This window comes from Pinus tabuliformis, chromosome Q, assembly GCF_031772625.1.
Source record: "Pinus tabuliformis cultivar Carrire ecotype Pingquan chromosome Q, CPIR1, whole genome shotgun sequence".
Lineage (NCBI taxonomy): Eukaryota > Viridiplantae > Streptophyta > Pinopsida > Pinales > Pinaceae > Pinus > Pinus tabuliformis.
Window position 1 is genome coordinate 1,362,209,608 of NC_142296.1, and position 23,297 is coordinate 1,362,232,904.

Consider the following 23,297-nt stretch of genomic DNA (forward strand, 5'->3'; position numbering starts at 1 on the left):
CATGTGGAAGGGCCTCAAGGAGGACGTGCTGCAACACGTACGGGAGTGTGAGAACTGCCAGCGGAACAAGGGGGCGCTGACTCACCCTGCAGGGCTATTACAGCCACTTCCCATTTCGGAGGAGAAATGGGAAAGTATTTCGATGGATTTCATCACTGTGCTCCCCATAGTACAGGGGAAGGATTGCATATATGTAGTGGTCGACAGGTTGACCAAATTTGCTCACTTCTTCGCCATCCTCACTAGGTACACAACTGCACAAGTTGCCGAGTTGTTCTTCGGGGAGGTGTTCAGGCTACATGGGCTCCCCAAGAACATTGTGAGCGACAAAGACAATAGATTCATGGGTGGCTTTTGGCAGGAGTTCTTCAGGTTGGTTGGGACGAAACTCACTCCTACCAATTATCACCCTCAGACGAACATCTAGATAGAGAGGGTTAACCAGTGGTTGGAAGGGTACCTGAGGAACTATGTGACAGGTCAATAGAGGACGTGGATTCGGTGGTTGCACTTGGGAAAGTTCTGCTACAGCACCATGCACCACATGTCTATTGGTATCTCCTTTCCGTGCCCTCTATGGATATGATGCACTAACTTTTGCTGATATTTTTTTCGGAGACAGTCGGGCCCCAAAGGCCAAAGACTGGGTTCAAGAGAGCCAAGATATCCTCAAGGCTCTCAAGGATAATTTAGAAACAACCCAAAATCAACAAAAACTGTATGCAGATCGGCACATGATAAAGAGGCACTTTAAAGAGGGGGACTTAGTATACCTTTGATTGTAGCCTTACAGACAGTCTACGTTGAAATAGAAGGGGGCCAAGAAGCTACAACCACACTTCTATGGGCCCTACCGGGTGACTAGGCGGGTTGGGGAGGTGGCTTATGAGCTAGAGTTGCCTCCGGGGAGTAGAATCCATAACGTATTTCATGCCTCATGCCTGAAAAAGGGGTGCTGGGACAACATGTGGCAACAACGGTTGATCTACCCCCGTTGCATGATGAAGGCCATTTGGTGTTGGAACCAGAGGCCATTTTGGAGAGCAGGGAGAGGAAATTGAGGAGCAGGACCATCAGGGAGTTCTTGGTACGCTGAAAGAACTTGCCGGATGAGGATGCCACTTGGGAAGGTGAGCACATACTGGAGCACCTAGCTTTGAGGTTGCTTGAGGGCAAACAACATTTCGAAGGGGAGGAATGTCATGTCCCTTCTCAAATGTATTAGTCACGGGGTGCAGCTACACATTTTTGGCATCATTTTTGGTTTAGGAGGAGGACCTCACACGCAAAACTTAGGAACTATAGGGAATTCGACTTTATTTCTGGCAGTTAGTGGAATGTGGGGGTCACCCACATGAATAATTCGAACTTGGCGCATGAGCTTGGACGGAATCAAATTAGTGGAAGGAGGGGCCCACATGAGGTTAAGGGGGCCCAAGGTGATAAAAGATGAAGGAGCTCTCATTTTGCAGCATCTTGATCATTTTACAAACAAACTCATCTTTGTACACTCTACTGCTTAGCGAGTCTACCCACTGTTTAGCCACGAATCTTCCAAGCGGGAGATTCAACCTCTACTTCGGGGGACCATCCGTGCCCGCCCTAGGGAGGCTATTCCACAGAGATTTCAGGGGTTCTAGCATAGTCATACAATTCATCCAGCCACGCAAAGGAGGAGACTGCGTACTTTCTAGGCAGCCAGAAACATGCAGGAGGAGATTGAGCCAGCAAGGAGGTCCATAGCTCGCTGGGAGTTTCGGTAGCTAGAAAGGTTCTTGGTTGAGGAAATTTTCGCTGGGTTTTGCAGCCAACTCGATAAGTGTTTTAGCAGTACGATTTTCTGGGCAGAGGGATTGCACAGAGGCCTCTGGAAGTAAACTCGTGGTGCTTGGAGAGCAGTCATCTGGGGAGTAAGGAGTTAGTTAGTACAGGTGAACCTAGCATTCTAGGGGTGTTTTTAGAGGGATTTCAGGCTGTTTCCTGCAAGTCGAGTTTGGCAGCAACAGCTGGGGAGAGGCTCTAAGGAGGCCGAAATTCCAGAGTCAAAACCAGAGAAATTCCCTTTTGGGTTTTTTTGGGTTTTGTCCAAGGAGTCCGACGCTAAAAGTATATCATTTTATGGGTAGTTTTTGGGCATATTTCAGCAGGTCGAAGTTCAACAGGGCAGTTGTTTCACTGGGACAATGCAGTGCAGAGTGGTGTAGCAATTGGATAGTCTTCAGCTCAGCTATTCCATCACTTAATTTTTGTCAAGCTTGTCCTTGAGACAAGCCCAGGTGCACTGTTCAATTTTATATTGTACCTATGCTCTCAGATTTTATAATATATGGCTCTTCAGTTCTAGATTTACAGTATTTTCATGGTTGTATAATGCATGTTTTTAATTTTATGCTACTGCACTGTTTATTTGTTTAAATATCACTCATATTCCTACATAGGAACATTACACTATCCATACTTTGAGATGGGTCATTACATACACCCCTCCTTCAGAAAACTTCGTCCCGAAGTTAGGGTTTATATAGTATATTAGTAATTATTTTAACGATTAATATAATTTGTGTAAGTATTATGTCTTGTGATTATATTTTCGTTTAATGTGAGGACATTATAAAACATTATGTTTTGAACATTTATAGGTTTACAACTTCAATAGTCATGCCCCGTCTCAGCTGAGTTCCCAAGCTATTCTAAAATCATCCTATCCTTCCTTATCTCTTCCACTCCCATCCTATCGATCCTCTACTGGAATATGTCATGGTGTTAGCTTTACTGATCTAACCATTCATAAATCTCAAGGGTGATAGCGTCGACTATATCGACCTTATTTTCCAGTGGACAACCGACAATCATCATCACCTGTCTAGGGGAGCGCGACTCGCACAGTCTTCCCATGACTCCAGGTTTTGGAGGATAAACGGTGGGCAATACCTCCACCCCTCCTAGTAGGATCAATATCAACACCCTATCGTGGAACCTTATTGAGTCTCGACTCTCAATTGTTCTTTTAGTTTTGTCATCACATGGTCAATTTGGTAACAATACTATCAGCAATGTAAACACTTGTCCACACATTATAACATATGCATCAATATATTCAAAGCCAATTGTATTCAAATAACAATTTTTGTGCATTCCAAATATGCTACCATCTATGATATTGATCTTTGGGTTCATATAACACATTTGACTATTTTTAGCCAATGTATCTGTAAGTTCGCTTTCATATTTAGTAGTCAAGTGTAGTCATCCTTTTATGTCCATGTCATCATTCATGTTGATATGTAAAATACAAATTATCGATGTCACATCCATAATATAATTCATAATTCATATCATGTACCAACAATGTTAAGCAAATAATAGACTTCATATTAGTATCCATGTACCAACAATGTTAGCAAAATCATACTTCATATTCATTAGAGAAATTTTGAGGTCTAAAATGGGCCCCTAAGGAAATTATAAAATAATAGTGGAAATAATAAAATAAGATTAGATTACATTATCAAATTTTAGAGGGAAATAAGCAAAAACTACTTTTTCAACTCGCATTTTCAACTTATCTTCCTATGGGTTTACTCAAATTTCGAGCGGGAATCCTTGGATGTAGAATTTGATTCCTCATCCAAGGAGTACCCATGTTGGATACTTTCGATGGACCCTGTTACACGAAAAATGAGAAATACATGAAAAGCGTGATTTCAATCACGTTTTTACATGTATTTATCATTTTTCATGTAGCAAGGTCGATCGAAAATACGCAACATGGGTACTCCTTGGATGAAGAATTAAATTTTGCATCCAACAAGTACTCCCGCTCAAAATTTGAGTAAAACCTTAGGGAGATAAGTTGAAAATACAAGCTGAAAAAGTAGTTTTATTATTTTATTATTTTTTAATCTTTTTACTTTTTTACCTCAAAAATAGTGAATCATCCCCCATGGTTGACATCATCATCTTGAATCCTATTGGCTCTTATACAATTTATTTTGTTGTACATTTTTCTTAGGAGGCCCATTTTAGACCTCAAAAGTTCTCTAATGGGTATCCATGTACAAGCAATGTTAAGCAATTAATTTGAAATCATTCTTACGTGTAACCTTTCATAACTATAGAATAATTCAAAATGATAGTCTTAAGTATCCAACCAAAATAAAGTAAGATATACAAAATAAAGTTTTAAGCATGTTGTCGCTTTTAATGGCACCTGCAGCACGAGTGCTTTGGGAGACATAGAAAGCTTCCTAGAGACAGCCTTTGGGTTGATTGTAGACCAGTGCCTAAGACATCTTAAATAGAGGAGTGCTTGGAGGATTATCTACGGGGGCTTTTGGTGCACTCCAATTGTCACGTTATTCAAAAGATAATAAAAGGGGCTTGGTTCAATGAACTTTCATGAAGGTAAACTCAAGCCAACATATGGATCCGAATGCTCAGAGGGTAAAATCGGGCCAACCTCAAGAGAGAAATGTCTAGTTCTAGTGGCTGACACACAACAACAGGCAGTTTTAATATCGGCGTTGTAGTAACATGGAGAAGAGGAAAGAAAGGAGGGAATTCGATGCATAGGGTTGCCAAAAAAATCCTAAGAAATCATGTTCCAACAGAAATATGGAAGAGGGAGGAGGTGGAATGGTAGAAACAATGGAGTGCTAATGAAGGTTTCATGCCAGATAGATCATGGGTACCTTTCTTGCCAAACAACATGAGTAAAGCTGGGCTCACACAGGTACTGCAGGTTAATCGAATAACAGAAGTAAATTTGTCTTGTATACAAGTACCGCAGGTTATAGACCAATGTTGCACGAAGCGCCCCCCGGTTCCAAGCCCGGAAGCGCGTCCCGTGCGGAAGCGCCTAGGAAGCTTCATCGGAAGCGCGCTTCCAAATTTTTTTGTTGCTTCCTGGACTTTTCGGAAGCGTGGCTCGGAAGTGCGCTTCGAGACCTCCGAAGCGCGCTTTGTACGACGCTTCGGCAATACGAAGCGTCGTGCTTCCGTACGATTCCGGAAAAGCACCGCGCTGTTTAGAAAATCGGTTTTTTTTTTCCAATTTTTTTTTTTTTAATTTTAGGTGAGTTTGCTTGTTGGGGGTGGGTCCACCTTGGGTTAGGGTGAGGGATGAAGGAAAAAAAAATATAAATATTGCAGATGCTCCTTCATGGTAATGTTAAATTCTTAAAGTAAAAGGATGAAAATGAAAAATAAAGGAGAATGTCACTTTTTCATTTTCATCCTTTTACTTAAATTTTTAACATTACCATGAAATGACTCAGGATGTTTGAGAGTGGTTCCAGCCTCATTGGACTTCATATGGAGAAAATAGAATTTCATATCCTATTCAAAATTCAGCAGACTTAACAGTTTTCAGGAATTCAAGATCAATGGGATTGTGGCATTTCATTACATTATATCAAGTATGAAGGTATGCGATTAGCATTTAATCAAGAGCACCAAGCCCTATATGTACCCTAGTGTTGGTGGTGTTAATTGTTGAACTCCTTTGTCACACGGCACGCCCTTAGCAAAAAATTACCTTTCAATCAAGTCAATATCATCGATCAAGCATGTTAAGCTTTTTCTACCATATTTTAAGTCTTGAATTAGGTAGTTTGATCAAAATTGGGCAATGTTGACTAATATCCCTAGACAATCGAGGTAGAGGCAAAGGCTAGACAAGAGGAGAAGAATCTAGATTCTAGATGGTTGATGCTCGAATAATTAATCATTAATGTACAATGGATGTTATATCTATCTTGATTTATGCAAAAATATGCATGTTTTCATGTCTTCTACAACTAATTTGGTATTTGGGATGTTTGTTTTGAGTATAAATGCAATATCTATATATATATATATATATATATATATATATATATATATAGCAGACACTTCCGTAGACGCTTTGCTTCCTAGATTTTTGGAAAATGACGCTTCCGCGTCCCCGCTTCCAAAAAACGTCCCCGCTTCGTGCAACATTGTTATAGACTAACAAAAGTAACTATGTATTAAACATAGGGACTGTTTGCTTATTTAGCAGCCTAGATAAATCCACGAATCAAAAAGAAACCAATAACTTGATTATACTATTTCAAAGGGAGAAAAACATATACGGAATGAGATTTACCGAAGAGGAAATGTACTGCGCATTGCCATGATTGGAATCACCAAGGAGTTTCATTAATCTGCAAAATGAGTCCCATTAACCAATCCATTTACATTCAGCAATCTACAACTCAAGTCCCTCATGAACTAGCATTTTGAACCAAAATGGAACCAAAGAATTCAAACCTCTATTAAGTGTTTCTCCCCCTTATTTATCTAGAGAAGGGGGGCTTTGAATCCACATTTACAAAAATATCTCAGCCAAGGGTCAATTGTCTAATTAACTCGCTGCGTCGGCCTGTAATAGCTTTGTTGCCTAAAATGATTTCTAAGGATTTGATTCCTTTCTTGAAAATAAACAAAAATTACAGAATAACAAAAAGGAAAGGAAAACAGAAAGATGATGGAGGAAGTATCCCTCTGTTGTTCCTGTGAAGGCCCTTGATTAGGCCACGCCTCTGCCATGATGTGCCTTTCCTGCTGTTCGGTCGGTTCCTGTCGCTTTTGCCTTAACTGTCTGACTTCTCCACTCTCTGTAGTTGGTAGTGATCGACTGGGTTTGCTTGTCATAGAGCAACAATAGAGTTTGTCTAGGCAGTCCTTTGCATTTATGACTGAGTGGAGCTCCACGCTGAGGCATTAAGTCTTCTTGAGTCCCCATACCTTCATTTACTCTGTATTCTATTTGATGACCGTGCTGCTAAATATACGCCGAAAAATACCCTCGTTGTCCCACTGAGCAGAAGTGAAATAGATGTTTTAATGTTTGTTAATATGGGTTGTTGATCCGGGCTTGTTGGTATCACAATCGCAATACAGGAGAGGGCCTTTTTACCATATTTCATAGTGCTTGCCGATTGTCTGGATGCGAAACTTCAATAAAGCATGACACACATAAAATATTGCATCCGGAACCAAGACTCATATATCGCCATCGGAAAGCGAAAAGGGGCTTTAACACTGATTTTATGGTGATTTCCCAATATGCCGGACCTAAAATTTCTCAAAACCATAATACATAACCTTTCGGGTCCATCGCAATCGCAAGTCGGAAGGGAGTTCAGCGGAGGAGGGAGTTGTGTTGTTTTGTGTGATCCGTAATTGCAATATCACGATCGGCGGAGGGAGGATTTATCGCGATCGGTGGAGAGGACCTTATCACGATCAGATAGAAGGTGGAAATATCGTGATCGGCGGGGAGGACCTTATCGCAATTGGCAAACAGAGAAAGGAATTAGATATGACAATCGGTAGGGAATTTGTGATATGCGATATCAGCGGAGAATTTGCAATATCGCAATTGGCGGGGGAAGAACTTTATTGTAGCAGGCAGGAAACTTTGCAATATGCAATATCACAATCACAAAAGGAAAAGGGAGATGAGTGGATATGTATTGCAAAAGAAAATGGGCCGATAGTGATAAGTTTTGCGGGTCCCAACCTTTTAAAAAGCCTTTGGTGTGCTTTATGAATGCTTTTAAGATATTTCAAAGGGGAATGAGGAAAGACAGCTAGAGTTGGAAATACAAAGGGATTTCGGCTAGAGTTAAAAATGGGTCACCGCGGTTAGAGTTGAAAAATAAAGGGTAAAATGGGGTTTGTGAAAGAAATGGGTTTTATAGAGAATATGAGAATTTCTCCAAAACAAATTAGATTGAACATTTCCTTCCTTCTTTAGTCTCCTATTTGCAAAGCACAACAACCTCTTTCTGAAAAGTAGTAGATAGATGCAAATGATTAATCAAACTAAAAATTATTTCTAGGGGTTATCATGGATAACATATGGCTTGGAGGCTAGCTCCAAACATCTCTATTCTTTTGCCCTCTTTGTACAACTGGAACTCTCTTTTCAGAAGGTGACATCATTGGCTCCACCTGGGGATGGGGTATTGGATTGCAATGCGTCGAGAACCTGCAGACCAGTAGCTTTCACCATTGGGCATGGAGTTAAAAATATAATGAACTTGTACAACCTTAAAAGCTCCATGAAACTTTTCTTGCAGGTAGTTCTTTCCTCATCAAACTGAAATGCAGAAAAATAACTTCAACTAATTGGAAAGTAAATGCTCAGCTAGTGAGCTTATTTATATACAACTCCTACCTATGTACAAAGTTCAATTTACTTAAGTGAGTTCAACCCTCCAATGGAGCCAGGTCAACATTAGAGTACTAGACCTTATGCCGCCATGCTGCTAATATTTAAAAACAAAAACAAGCACGCACCATGAAAAGTTTCCAGACAAAGAACTTGATGCATACTCTGAAAACAACCTCTGATGCTGACCAAAGAATGTGCTCATGTAATTAGCTACAGATTCATAGGACCGACAAGAAGAATTTGCAGTTGTCTCATTTCCATGAAAAGTTTGCTGACCGATATCTTCTTGGTCAGGGCAGCCTTAAATTTTGTTCAACTCCTTAGTGTTAGATTGTTTAAGAAAAGTTTGTTGTTGGAAGCCTGCTCCCCACCTACTGGTAAATAACTCCCTTTGAACCTCCGTGGCCGTCTCATCCTCCTCTGAATAATATGAATCATAAATCGGAGGGGGTTCTTGATCTTGTTCTCCAGGTGAAGGATGTGCATTGTAAACTAGAGCCTCTTTGCTGACCTCCTGGTGGGCCTCCTCTTCTTGTGCAGCTTCCCATGACTGGGAGCATTGTGGCTCTGCATCACTTGACTCTCCATCAGAGTCATATTCATCATAAGAAGGAGAAACATCAAATTCGATCGAATAAGACCTTTGAGGGTTTATTTGCAGCTCGATGATGTTTCCTTCTTTGCTTTCTTGGTCATTGGGTGATGCTTCTTGATGCGAGTAGATGTTTTCTTGGAGCAGAGCTCCACAAACATCTTCAGCAGGGTCATCAACCTCGGGAATATCTTCATCATTAAAATGTGCGCAACAATCTTCAAACAGAGCATTTGGTGGATATAATCTTTTGCAATAATGATGGAATGCTATATGAAAACATTTTAATGAAGATATGCTGCCACGAGGTATTTTTCTGTACCAAATTCTAAAATTGTCTTCTAAAGAGTACATGAACAATTTCATTCGCACATCTTCAAAAATAATACCCTGTTGTTCCATGCATTCATGAAAATCCTTAAGGTGCTGGTCCAACCTTCTATCTGTGTTTCCACTGAATCTAGGCAAATAGGTATTCCATTCATGAAACGAAGGGACATGATTGGGATAACCAACGATAGAAGAAAAATTCAGTGGGGCAAATTGGTTGGCCAGGAATGCAGGAATGGCCATTTTGAAAACCCCCTAGGTGAGTGATCTCAGTTTTAAAGGTAGGGAAAGCTTTCGGCTGCTTTAGCATCAGAGTGAGTATGAGGCTGCTTGAAAGCCAGGGCGATCAAATAGAGATATGGATAGTGGAGTCGCCAGGATGTTTACCATAAGATTGAAACAATGGAGTCGCCAAGGTGAGAGATCTTCAACCCACACTTCCCTTGCTCACCTAACAGAGGGAATGTAAAAATTTGTCGTACCCAAGGAAAAATATTCTAATTTGTTCCTTGGGAACGACGGCAGAAAGATGTCGCTTTTAATGGCACTTGCAACACGAGTGCTTTGGGAGACATGAAAAGCTTCCTAGAGACAACGTCTGGGTTGATTGTAGGCCAGTGCCTAAGACATCTTAAATAGAGAATCTACGGGGGCTTTTGGTGCACTCCAATTGTCACGTTATTCAAAAGATAATAAAAGGGGCTTGGTTCAATCAACTTTCATGAAGGTAAACTCAAGCCAACATATGGATCCGAATACGCAGGGGGTAAAATCAGGCCAACCTCAGAGAGAAATCTCTGGTTCTGGTGGCCGACACACAACAATAGGCAGTCTTAATGTTGGCGTTGTAGTAACATGGAGAAGAGGGAAGAAAGGAGGGAATTCGATGCATAGGGCTGCCAGCAAAATCCTAAGCAACCATGTTCCAGCAGAAATATGGAAGAGGGAGGAGGTGGAATGGTAGAAATAGTGGAGCACTAATGAAGGTTTCATGCTAGATAGATCATGGGTACCTTTCTCGCCAAACAACGTGAGTAAATCTGGGCTCACACAGTTATTGTAGGTTAATCGAATAACATAAGTAAATCTGTCTTGTATACAGGTACTACAGGTTACAGACTAACAAAAGTAACTATGTCTTAAGCACAGGGACTGTTCGCTTATTTAGCAGCCTAGATAAATCCATGAATCAGAAAGAAACCAACAGCTTGGTTACACTATTTCAAAGGGAGAAAAACATATATGGAATGAGATTTACAAAAGAGGAAACATACTGCGCATTGCCATGATTGGAATCACTAAGGAGTTTCATTAATCTGCAAAATGAGTCCCATTAACCAGTCCATTTACATTCAACAATCTACATCTCAAGTCCCTCATGAACTAGCATTTTGAACCAAAATGGAACCAAGGAATTTGGAGCCCTTGGGTGCAGAATTCCATACCTCTATTAAGTGTTTCTCCCCCTTATTTATCTAGAGAAAGGGGGCTTTGAATCCACATTTACAAAAATATCTTAGCTAAGGGCTAGCTGTTTGATTGACTAGCTACCTCGGCCTACGATAGCTCTACTGCCCAAAATGATTTCTAAGGATTTGATTGCTTTCTTGAAAACAAACAGAGATTACAGAATAATGAAAAGGAAAGGAAAGCAGAAAGATGATGGAGGAAGTATCCGTCTATTGTTCCTGTGAAGGCCCTTGATTAGGCCACGCCTTTGCCATGATGTGCCTTTCCTGTTGTTCGGCCAGTTCCTCTCGCTTTCGCCTTAACTGCCCGACTTCTCCACTCTCAGTAGTTGGTAGCAATCGACTAGGTTTGCTTATCACATAGCAACAATAGAGTTTGTCCGGGTAGTCCTTTGCATTTATGACTGAGGGGAGCTCCACTTTAAGGCATTAAGTCTTCTTGAGTCCCCATACCTTCATTTACTTTGTATTCTGTTTGATGACCGTGCTACTGGATATACGCCGAAAAATACCCTTTCCGTCCCACTGAGCGGAATCAAAATAAATGTTTTAATGTTCGTTGATATGGGCCATTGATCCGGGCCTGTTGGTATTGCAATCACAATACAGGAGAGGGCCTTTTTACCATATTTCATAATGCTTGCCGATTGTCTGGACGCAAAACTTCAATAAAGCATGACACACATAAAATATCGCATCTGGAACCAAGACTCGTATATCACCATCGGAAAGTGAAAAGGGGCTTTAACATTGATTTTATGGTGATTTCCCAATATGTCGGACTTGAAATTTCTCAAAACCATAATACATAACCTTTCGGGTCCATCGCAATTGCAAGTCGGAAGGGAGTTCAGCGGAGGAGGGAGTTATGTTTTGTGCGATCCCCGATTGTGATATCGTAATCGCCGGGGGGAGGATTTATCTTGATCGGTGGGAAGGTGGAAATATCACGATCAGCAGGGAGGACCTTATCGCAATCGGTAGGCGGAGAAGGGACTTAGATATGACAATCAGCGGGGAATTTGCGATATGCGATATCAATGGAGAATTTGTGATATCACAATCGGTGGGGGAAGAACTTTATTGCGGTAGGCGGGAAACTTTGCGATATGCGATATTGCAATCGCAAAAGGAAAAGGGAGATGAGCGGATATGTATTGCAAAGGAAAATGGGACGATAGCGATAAAGTTTTGCGGGTCCCAGCCTTTTAAAAAGCTTTCGGTATGCTTTATGAATGCTTTTAAGATATTTCAAAGGGCAATGGGGAAACATGGCTAGAGTTGAAAATACAAAGGGATTTCAACTAGAGTTAAAAATGGGTCACCGCAGCTAGCGTTTGAAAAACAAAGGGTAAAATGGGGTTTGTGAAAGAAATGGGTGTTTTAGAGAATATGGGAATTTCTTCAAAACAAATTAGACTGGACTTGTCCTTCCTTCTTTAATCTCCAATTTGCTAAGCACAACAACCTTTTTCAGAAAAGTAGAAGATAGATGTAAATGATTAATCAAACTAAAAATTATTTTTAGGGGTTATCATGGATAACATATGGCTTGGAAGATAGCTCCAAACATCTCTATTCTTTTTCCCTCATTGTAGAACTAGAACTCTCTTTTTAGAAGGTGACAACAAAGCACTTCAAAATAAAAACAAGTTGCCGTATTTCTAGCATAAGGTCCCTGTGTCTTCCTAGGTAGCCGATCCAGGACTATACTTGTCCCACTGGACTTTAACTTGGTCTACTAGGTGGTTCTTGAGTTGTCGAACCCTACGTTCCAGACTCCAGTATACATAATGGTTCAACTGAAATGGTTCCCTCGTCTGATACTTGCAGTTCCTTCCATTGAGGGTTATGTGATTCATTAACTATATAATGTCTTAATATAGATACATGAAAAACATTATGAATTTTATGCAAGTGGGGTGGCACTGCAAGACGATAGGCGACATGTCCAACTTTTTCCAGAACTTTAAATGGCCCAATAAATCGGGGGGACAACTTTGTTGCTTTTCCAAACCGGATGGTGCTTTTGTTTGGTTTGATGCAGATGAAAACTAGATCTCCTATTTCATAGTTCCTATTTGTCTTGTGAGCATCAACATAACTTTTATGTCTATCTTGTGCCTCCTTTAACTATTGCCTAATTTGTTTTACCTGTTCCTCCATCTCTTGAATTAATTTTGGCCCCAACATCGCTTGGCCCTCTATCCGGTCCTAACCTAGCGGTGTTCTACAAGGTCTTCCATATAATGCTTCAAATGGAGGCATTCCAATTGAACTATGGTAACTATTATTATATCCAAATTCAACCAAGGGCAAGTGCTTTTCCCAATGTGTCTGTTGATCCATAATGTATATCTTTAACATATCTTCTATTACTTGGTTGATCCAGGTGGATATTGGTGGCCACTTGCCTATTCCACTTGGACCCTCACCATTGTTTCTTTCAGCTTTTCAGTTTCTTTAATTGTAGCACAATTTACTATTTTTGGATGTTTTTCGAGTCCTAAACTTTTGGAGCTGTTTTAAGGCCCTAAACGATGTTTTTTTGGCAAAATTCATTTTGGCGATTACTTTGGTAATTTCTCTAGCAGTTGTATTTCTCGGAGAGATCTTTCCAACGAGGTATCATACGCGTCAAACGGAGATAATATGACCAAGTTACGACCCCGAGAAGTTGCCTGCCTAGCGAACTCCAATTGGACCCATAAACTTTTGGTGTTACATCTCCTTGGGTTTGGGTTTTGGTTGTTTAGTGTTTTCTCTTATTGTTCAATAACAAAAAGGTCCTTGAGCTTCATTGTAACTCAGTTCAGAGGCATGTAACCGCCACATCTCTTCTCAGAGATAAGCTACCAACGCCCGAGCTATCTTATTTCCATTCTGTTTGTAAGCATAGTTCAATATTTTTTTATTAATGAAATGCACTGTTTTTCTGCTGCATCTCTATTTTTATGATTATATTTGTAATTTGTTGCGTTCCTGTTTAAGTTCAGATCATTGGTTCACCCTTTCTGTTTGTCTATTAGTCTCAAGATGATAGTTGCACTTAAATTTAATTGAGTTCCTAAGGTTGACTGCATACAAGTCCAAAATCTTGAAGTGAATCATGTATCCCTATCCGACATGATCTTCTTAAGAACTCCATGAAATGTAATGATTTCATTTATAAATACTCAAGCTACATCAATAACCTCTTAAGTATCTCTTATAGGAATAAAGTGAGCGCTTTTCGTTAGTTTATCCACCACAATCAGAATAGCATTGTGCCTTTGTGGGGTAAGAGGTAGCCTTTGTGGGGTAAGAGGTAGCTTGACGATAAAATCCATAGAAATCACCTCCCACTTGGTCATAGGAATGTTGTGAGGTTGCAGGAGACCTACTGGGTGACGGTGGTCAACCTTCACTTGCTAACATTCAAGACATTTTGCAATGAATTGGACAATATCGCACTTCATTTATGCTCAAAAGAAGAGTATATTTGTGTCAGCATACATTTTCTTTACACCAGAATGCACACAATATAGTGCTCTGTGGGCTTCCTTAAGGATGGTGTTTCAGATATCTCCACTATCAGGAATATACATTCTTCCATGGAATCGTAGCAATCCATCATACTCTAGTTCATATCCCTCAAACTTAAGTTCTTTTGGACCTTTACTATTAAGCCCATATCTTACTTTTAAATACCAACTATCTTCTAAGAGATGTTCTAGCACTCGCTTCCTCAAGTCTACCTTGATAGGTATGAGGGAAACTATCCTTTGTCTTCTACTTAGGGCATCTACAACTACATTTTCCTTTCCTTTAATGTAAGAAATCCCAAAGTCATACTCGCTTAAGAATTCACTCCATCGCCTTTGCCTAGCATTCAAGTCCCTTTGGGTAAACAAATATTGCAAACTTTGGTGGTCTCTTTTGAGCACAAAGCTTCTCCCTATCAGGTAGTGTCTCCATATTTTTAAAGCTAGTACTATAATGGTCAACTCTAAATCATGCGTGACATAGAGTTCTTCATGAAGCTTTAACTTCCTTGAGGCATACACTATTACTCCTTTATCTTGCATTAATATTGCACCTAATCCTTGCTTGGATGCATCAATACATACGATAAAGTCTTTGTCTATGTCAGGTACTCGCAAGATTGGTGAAGTGGTCAATAATATTTTAAGCTCAGAGAATGCAATGTGACATTCTTCGGTCCACTCGTACCTAACTCCTTTACGCTGGAGGGTTGTGAGATAGGTACCTAACTTCTTTATGCTGGAGGGTTGTGATAGGTTTTGCAATTTTTGAGAACCCTTCTACAAACCTTTGGTAGTATCCAATTAAACCCATAAAACTATGCACTTCATGCACATTTTTCGGTATCGGCCAATCCATGATTGCTTTTACCTTCTCAAGATCTACTGAGATCCCTTCATGAGATATAATATGGCGTAGGTAATGAATATTCTTCTGAAAGAACACTTGGATATCTTTCCATATAACTGATGTTCCCTAAGGCAAGATAATATTATCCGCAAATGTTCTTCATGCTCTTTCTCATTTTTGGAATATATGAGAATATCGTCTAAGAATACTTGTACAAAGTGGTCAAAGTACTTGCGGAAAACACTATTCATAAGATTCATGAATACTGTTGGTGCATTGGTCAATCCGAATGGTACCACTGCGAACTCCTAATGCCTGAAGTGTGTTTGGAATGCAGTCTTAGAAAAGGTCGAAGCTCCTTTCATTTGGTCAAAGAGGTCATCAGTTCGGGGCATTGGATACCTATTCTTTACTGCAGTTCGATTTAAGTCTCGATAGTCTATGCATAGCCATAAAGAACCATCCTTCTTTTGAAAAAAATTTAAGGAGCACCCCAAGGTGAAACACTGGGTCAGATGTGTCCTATATCTAATAATTTCTTCAACTAAATTTGCAACTCTTGAAGTTCTGGAGCCGTCATTCTGTAGGGTGTTTTAGAGTTTGGTTTTGTACCAGGTTTCAATTCTATTGTGAGATCAAGCTCCCTTTTAGGAGGTAATCTTGCTAGTTCCTTTGGAAAAACATTTGGAAATTCAGATAACACATGATATTTCTCTAGGGACGGGCCATTGTTGTGGTGCCTAGACATTCCGTGTGACAACACGGCTTCTGGCACCAAATCACTGCTTCTCCCCAGGAAAATACGGAATCCCCTCTGAAGCATTGCGGTGCCTCTCTGTGGCACTCACTGCCTCTCTGCATTGCACTCACCAAAGTTGGAAAAACTTCCTCCAACCTTACTATCCCTACCCGTCTCTCACTGCTTCGAGCTCACTAGCTCTCTCCCCGACAACTCAGCACTGCTACTCAGGAAATCGATCTGTCAGTGAAATCGAACTGTTGGTGTGTTCTCCAAGCTCCATCGAGTTTCTTCTTATAATCTTTCGTTGAGACATCAACAACCATGATTAAAACTTAATCGATGGCTAAGTTTTAACTAGAACTCGATCAATGTCTTTTTCTAGAAAATTCTCACCGTGACTTAATTAATACCCTTTAATTAATCATATTCCCTAAGTTTAGACTTAGGAAACATTAAAAACTAATTAATTATTTTAATTAACTCATCTCTAGGTGGAATTTTCAAAAACAATTTCTGGGTTTTGGAGAATACATGTATTCTAGCCTCTCCACCAAATTTTGTGGCTAGAACACATCTTATGCTACAAAAACTAACACAGGGATCAGAGTGACATCCCTTGCCCTGAGCATTGTTGCATTCCTGTGTACAATTTGAGCGACAACAAGACCTTAAGTGTCACGCCCCCAACTCTTTTTTCACGAGTTAGTCCACGTGCAGCACCGGCTAAATGCCTAAACATTTTATTTTCTAAGTTATTTCCCAGACTATGCCTAACACATTCATCTTTCATCATTTTCATTATTAATTTGCAGAAGAAACATAAATCTTCACCATATGCAAGACATCATAAACATGTATAACAGTGATAATTATGTTATAATTTTGTTTACAATTCCTCGGAAGATTACTCGACTAAGTTATAACTTAAAACAATGAAAAACCGGCCTATCGTGCACTCGACCGATCTACCTGACTCGACCGCTGCACTGTATAGACCTGCCTCGGCTACCCGAACTGCCACTACATTGTTGCCTTTCTTTTCACTGTCGCATCGTTCTTCACCGCTACCAGTCACACTGCTCACCGGTCACACCGTTCACCATACTTGGGTTGCAGCTGTGTTGGCTTGCCCAACTCGCAGCCCGCACCCGCCTGTCGCTCGACCTCTGCGCTAAGAATCTACCCGCCTCCGTCATGTGACCTATCCATAGACCTGCGGCACTCTGCCCTGCTGCGACCCGAACCTTCGACCTGCGGCCCGACTGCTCCTCGCTCAGCGCTTCGCTAACTTTGCACTATACTTTTGTGCTCGCCCGTCATTGCGGGCTCATCCGCCCTTCAGCTCCGCTGTCCACCCAAATCACTTGGACTTGCTTTGCGTTGAGGCTTGGATGATGCCTCCTCTCCACTTCACCGCTTGGTTATATATATGGTCATGCCAACATGGGTGGGCATGCTACCACTAAGCAGACCCACCATATTTTAACACGTAGCCATATTTTCATCGTCGACCCAAGTGTGGGGGTGCCCCTTGTTAAGTCGCTCCCCCTATAAATGAACCAACTCACACTCTCCCATATTTAGCCAAATTTTGGCTCACCGTGTGGGCGCGCCCCTTAGCTTGTTCGTTTGACCCGGCTTGTCGGTTGGGCGAGCTCGTCACCAACTCATCGGTTTTATGCGACTGCCCAACTCGTCCACTGTGCGCCCCAACAACTCGTCCTCAACTCGTCGGTTAAACGCGCCCATCGTGCGCGCTCGACTCGCCCAAGTGTGATGATGACCCGGGGGCCTAACATCCTGCCCCACTAGAAGTCATTGTCATCCTCGGCAATCCAGCTATCCTCCTTAGCTTCTCGTCGTACTTTGCAATCTTCTTCTTCCATCTCAACAGTGAATCCTCCGTCTCCTAGCTACTCTCCTTCGGTGCATCCCAGCCCATGGAGAATCGTGGCACTCCTTCAGAAGGTGTCTCCTAAGTCTAGATGTCTTCTTTATGTATAGTCGGTTCCCAAAGAATAAGAGTCCATCTCGTAAAAAGAACTTCTGTGTCTTCCCTTCCTTCACCTGCTTCACAATATTCTGCGCTTGAGTATTAGTCTCAATGCTTGCTCTAAGCTTATTTTGCATCTCCTCGGTCATCTGTACTCGACTCCTACTTTGGTCTGCCCGCTCTTCTTCCTCCTCCAATGCAGGGAACTATCCCTTCCTGCTGAGGGAATCTGCAACTGCGTTGAGTCTACCCAGCCTGTACTCAATGGTCATGTCGAACTCTGCCAAGAAGTCTTGCCAACGAGCTTGCTTCGCTGACAGCTTTGGTTGTGATGCAAAATAACTTGCTGCAACGTTGTCAGTCTTGACAACAAAAGGCTTCCCAATCAAGTAATGCCTCCATACCTATAAACAGTGGATGATCGCAATCATCTCCTTCTCATGAACCGGATACCTTCCTTGTCTTGCAACTTTCGACTTTCATACGCCATTGGATGCCCATCCTGCATAAGAACTCCTCTTATCGCAAAATCCGAAGCATTTGTGTGTACTTCAAATGGTCTCTCGAAGTCAAGTAACTTCAGTATTGGTGTTGAAACCATCCTCTTCTTCAAGTCTTCAAATGCTGTACGACATTTCTCCGTCCAATTCCATCGCTTATCCTTCTTTAGAAGGTCTGTCAGTGACGAGGTCACTTTGGAGTACCCCTTTATAAACTTCTGCTGGTAGTTGGTCATCCCCAAAAACACCCTCATATCATGGACATTCTTCGGTTCGGCCCAATCCTCTATTGCCTTCACTCTGCTCAGCTCCATCCCTATGTGCCCTTGGCCCACAATGTGCCCAAGGAACGGAATCTCGGTCTAGGCAAACATACACTTTGACTTCTTTAAGTACAACTGACTCTTCTTTAGTGCCTCAAACACCAAAGCCAAGTGTTTCTTATGATCATCCATGTTATCACTGTATATCACGACATCGTCCAAGTATCATACTATGGACGAATCCAAATATGGACGTAGTACATCATTCATCAATGTGCAAAATGTGGCAGGAGCATTGCACAACCCGAGTGGCATAACAAGGAATTCAAACTTCCATACCTTGTCACAATCGCGATCTTCCTCTTATCTCCTTTCGCTATCCGCACGTGATAGTATACATGCCTAAAGTCTAGCTTGGAAAACACTCGGGCTTTCTCAAGTTTATCGAAGCAAGCTGCAGCTAATGGCAAAGGATATCTGTTCTTTATCGTTTGCTTGTTAAGAGCACGATAATCACAACACATCTGTAGTTCATTCGTATCTTTCTTCCACTGGAACAATACTGGAGCTCCATATGGGGACCTTGAAGGTCTTATGAAACCTGCATCAGTCAACTCCTTCAACTGTCGTTTCAATTCCTCCAACTCCGGTCCTGACAACTGATAAGGAGCTTTTGCCGGAGGTTGCTTCCCTGGCTCTAGCTCAATGCTATGGTCCACTACATGCCTTGGTGGAAGTGTCTTTGGTAGCTCATCGGGCATCAAATCTGCATACTTGGCCAATACATCAGAAATTTCAGCTGGAACAAGTGCCCCCAGTCCATCATCACTATTAACCTCCCTGATGATTGTTGCATATGTCTCCACATCTGACTCTCGCATAGTCTTCTCCAAACTTAGTGTAGAAACATGCTGCACCTTGACTTCCTTCCTTTGCTTATGAGTAGGCAAAGTCCAAGTTTGTGAGCCTCCAATCAACATAATCTCATCGCAAAATGGGACAATAATTGCCTTATTGCCCTTCAAGAAATCCTGCCCCAATATCATGTCTAAGTTGTTCATCTCCACCATCGTGAAGTCAAACTGACCCTACCAGTCTCCAATTCGAATTGGCACTTCGCTTGCCAATCTTGACACTTTAGCCTTTGTGTTCACTGCCTTGACCTCCACATCCGAAGGGATAATCTGCAGCCCAACTTCTCTTGCTAAACGTGTAGTCATGAAGTTATGTGTGGCACTCGTGTCCACTAATGCTTGGATAGTCTTGCCATGAACTTTCAAGTCTAGAAACCCCAAACTATGAATCCAAGATTTCCTTTCCAAAACTTCAAACTGCATACATACCTGGTCTCTACATTTTGCTATGATACCATCTGTCACGCCCCCAACTCTTTTTTCACGAGTTAGTCCACGTGCGGCACCGACTAAATGCCTAATCATTTTATTCTCTAAGTCATTTCTTGGACTACGCCTAACACATTCATCTTTCATCATTTTCATTATTAATTTGCAGAATAATCATAAATCTTCACCATATGCAAGAGACACATCATAAAAATGTATAACAATAATAATTATGTTATAATTCTATTTTACAATTCCTCGAGAGATTACTCGACCGAGTTATAACTTATAACAATGAAAAACTGGGCTGTCGTGCGGCTCGACCGGTCTACCCGACTCGGCCGCTGCACTGTGCAGACCCGCCCTGGCTACCCAAACTGCCACTACACCATCGCCTTTCGTTTCACTGTGGCACTGTTCTTCACCGCTATTGGTCACACCGTTCACCATACCCGGGTCACGGCAGTGTTGGCTCGCCCAACTCACGGCCCACACCCGCCCGTCACTCGATCTCCGCGCTAACAGTCCGCCCGCCTTCGTCGTGTGACCTGCCCGCAGACCCGCGGGCGCTTCGCCTTGTTGCGACCCGAACCTTCGACCTGTGACCCGGCTGCTCCTTGCTCAGCCCTTCGCTATACTTCTGTGCTCGTCGGTCAACACGGGTTCATCCGCCCTTCACCTCGGCTATCCACCTAAATCACTTGGACTTGCTTTGTGTTAAGGCTTGGATGATGCCTCCTCTCCACTTCACCACTTGGTTATATATATGGTCATGCCAACATGGGGTGGGCGTGCTACCACCAAGCCGACCCACCATATTTTAACACTTAGCCATATTTTCATCGTCGACCCAAGTGTGGGGGCGCCCCTTGTTAAGTTGCTCCCCCTATAAATGAACCAACTCGCACTCTCCCATACTTAAGCAAAATTTTGGCTCACTGTGTAGGCGTGCCCCTTAGCTTGTTCGGTTGGGCGTGCTCGGGACCGTCTGACTCGTCCACTGTGCGCCCCGATGACACGTCCTCAACTCGTTGGTTAAACGCACCCATCATGCGCGCCCGACTCGCCCAAGTGCGATTATGACCTGGGGGCCTGACATTAAGGATGTTGTATTTTATTACTCATCAGGTTTGGGACATTCATAAGTTCCTTTATTTACAAAGAGCATGGAATGCTTAGGAAGTGGGTGATGGATAATGAGGGGGTAGAGATCATGCTAGGTTTTTTCCCACATGCTTTTTCAATGTCCCAACCATCTTGTGCATTTTCCATTTTCTTTCGTTTCTGGGTTCATATGCTTTTATCTTTCTTTCAGCTACATCAACCTCTGAGGGAAAATTTTCCATGCATTGACTTCGAGATGAGGATATAGGGTGCTAATCCCAATGACGAATGACAATCAACCCAAAGAATGGAAGTGGATATAAGGTAAACATGGAAGGTAGTCAGTATGGATTTGCTTGGGCATGCTAGATTAATTATTGTCTCTTATAAGTTCCCTTCCTAACAGTGGAAGAAGAAGGGCCCTAGGGGAGGTCACACTAGACTAGGGGCATAGGATAATCTCCCAAGTGAAGTATGGGAACCATTGTTGCACGACTCGTACTCGTATAAGACTCGTTTGGCTATTGACTGGGCGACTTGTATAAGAATCAGGAATGACCCGTATAAGATTCGTATAAGACTCGACAAAATAAAACTCAAAATAAGACTTCCTTTCTCTCCACTTGATCTCAAAAAAAAAATAATAATAAAAGAAAAATCGAAATTTGTTGCTAGGGATGGGTCCTTACGAGTTTGATACGATTCATATGCGAGTCATTGGGTCAACGTGAGTCTTATGCGGGGGAGGGTCTTATGTGCGGGTTCTATGCGAGTGACCTATTTCGGCATATGACTTGTCAAGGCCCGCGAGTCTTGAAGGGTCTTATAAGGGTTGTGCTTCACTGATGGGAACAAGGGTACAATTAGGAGCAATAAATCATCCAACTTGGCCTGTGATCCATATTAGTATGCTACAAACATTAAACGAAAGCACATGATTACAAAAATGGTTAGCATGCCTTTTGATAGATGACCCACCTAACTTGAAGCAGTATGCTAGATGGGAGAGAGTACTGACCAGCGTATAGGTGGAGAGCTTTGAAGTAAAGATATCATAGGGATGTTGGCTAGTTGGATGATTAATGGGGAGAAACATTTTCTCTTGGGAGTTACCCACTTTTGGTGGGTAACAATCACCATTGGAAAAATCGCAATAAGCAAAGGTTGGAAAACAACGGCCAAATAAGTAGAAACCCAAATGTGTCTTTATATCATGATATAAAGATGCAACATTGAATGCACTCAAATGGTATAACGGTGGTTCTACCCACTACTAAGTTGTTTGAAAAAAGTGGATAGATTATTCTTAAGTGTCTAGTGGGGCCCAGAAAAACCATACCATTTTCTCACGAAGAGATTCCTGGCGTAAAGCTTTATGTTCCATTGGGCCTATTAAGGGTTTTTTCTCATGTTCTTGGAGATTGATACCAATATACTCAAGGTTGCAACTACTAACAACTATGTTTTGAGCCATTCATATCACAATAATCGCAGAGTATTAGCCATTGTAGACCCATATAAGAATGTCTTTGTGCCTTAAAGTTGCCTGGAAGTGGATATTATCTTCTCTCTCTCTTGCTGCAAAACTTGTTAGGTGTGTGAACATGATCTCCATGGTATGAGTCTGACAGGGTGTCCTTGGATAGGCTAAGGTTCACTTCTAAATACTAACATATGTTATGTGCATGAAAAGCATTTTAAATATGAAACTGTGCAAACTATGTTCATATCCAACTTTTCTGAAAATATAATTTATTAAGTAATTTTTTATTTTTAGTGTTTGTCTATAGATCTATTTGTGAACAAATAATTTTTTCTCTTAGTAATTTTCCAAATCTCATTACCTGCCTCCTGTAAGATTATTTTACATCTGCTTCTCAAGAGGATACTAAGTGCCACAAATAATGATAAAGAATCCTTATTTTGTGTATCTTGTCTGTTGACTCCCTTTTCAGCAATTTCTTGTTTGTAGTTTTGGCATCAATGCAATACACAATGGATACATTGAAGCAAGTCAAATTCAAGGCAAGAGGATTATCAGATCTAAAGTTTCCATATTAGAGCATATTGCAGTTTGCAAGTCAAATTTCTGTGAAGCATCTCTCATTTATTTTATACAAAAACATTTATATACTATACAGCATGCCTTGGAGAACTGTACAAGAGGGTTTTTTTACTTTTGGTTTCTCATTTGATTACACTGCTACAGCTGTTAGTTGCTTTTGGAGCTATTCACAAGTTACGCTTGGGAAAATTATATGATAGCCTTACCCTCCAGTGGAAAGTATTCTTGTTCTTTAGTAACTTTTATTTGCATGATTATAGGCCAACAGTCAATCTCTCTGGTACATGATGTGAACAGAAGCAAAGCAATTAGGAAACCA

At 41.4% G+C, this 23,297-nt stretch overlaps 1 protein-coding gene across 1 annotated transcript in view; it reads left to right on the forward strand.

Annotated features, from left to right (window-relative positions):
* Positions 1–23,297, forward strand: part of LOC149224984 (flavin-containing monooxygenase FMO GS-OX-like 4) — a 205,913-nt gene that overhangs the window by 51,086 nt on the left and 131,530 nt on the right. The window lies entirely within an intron of this gene.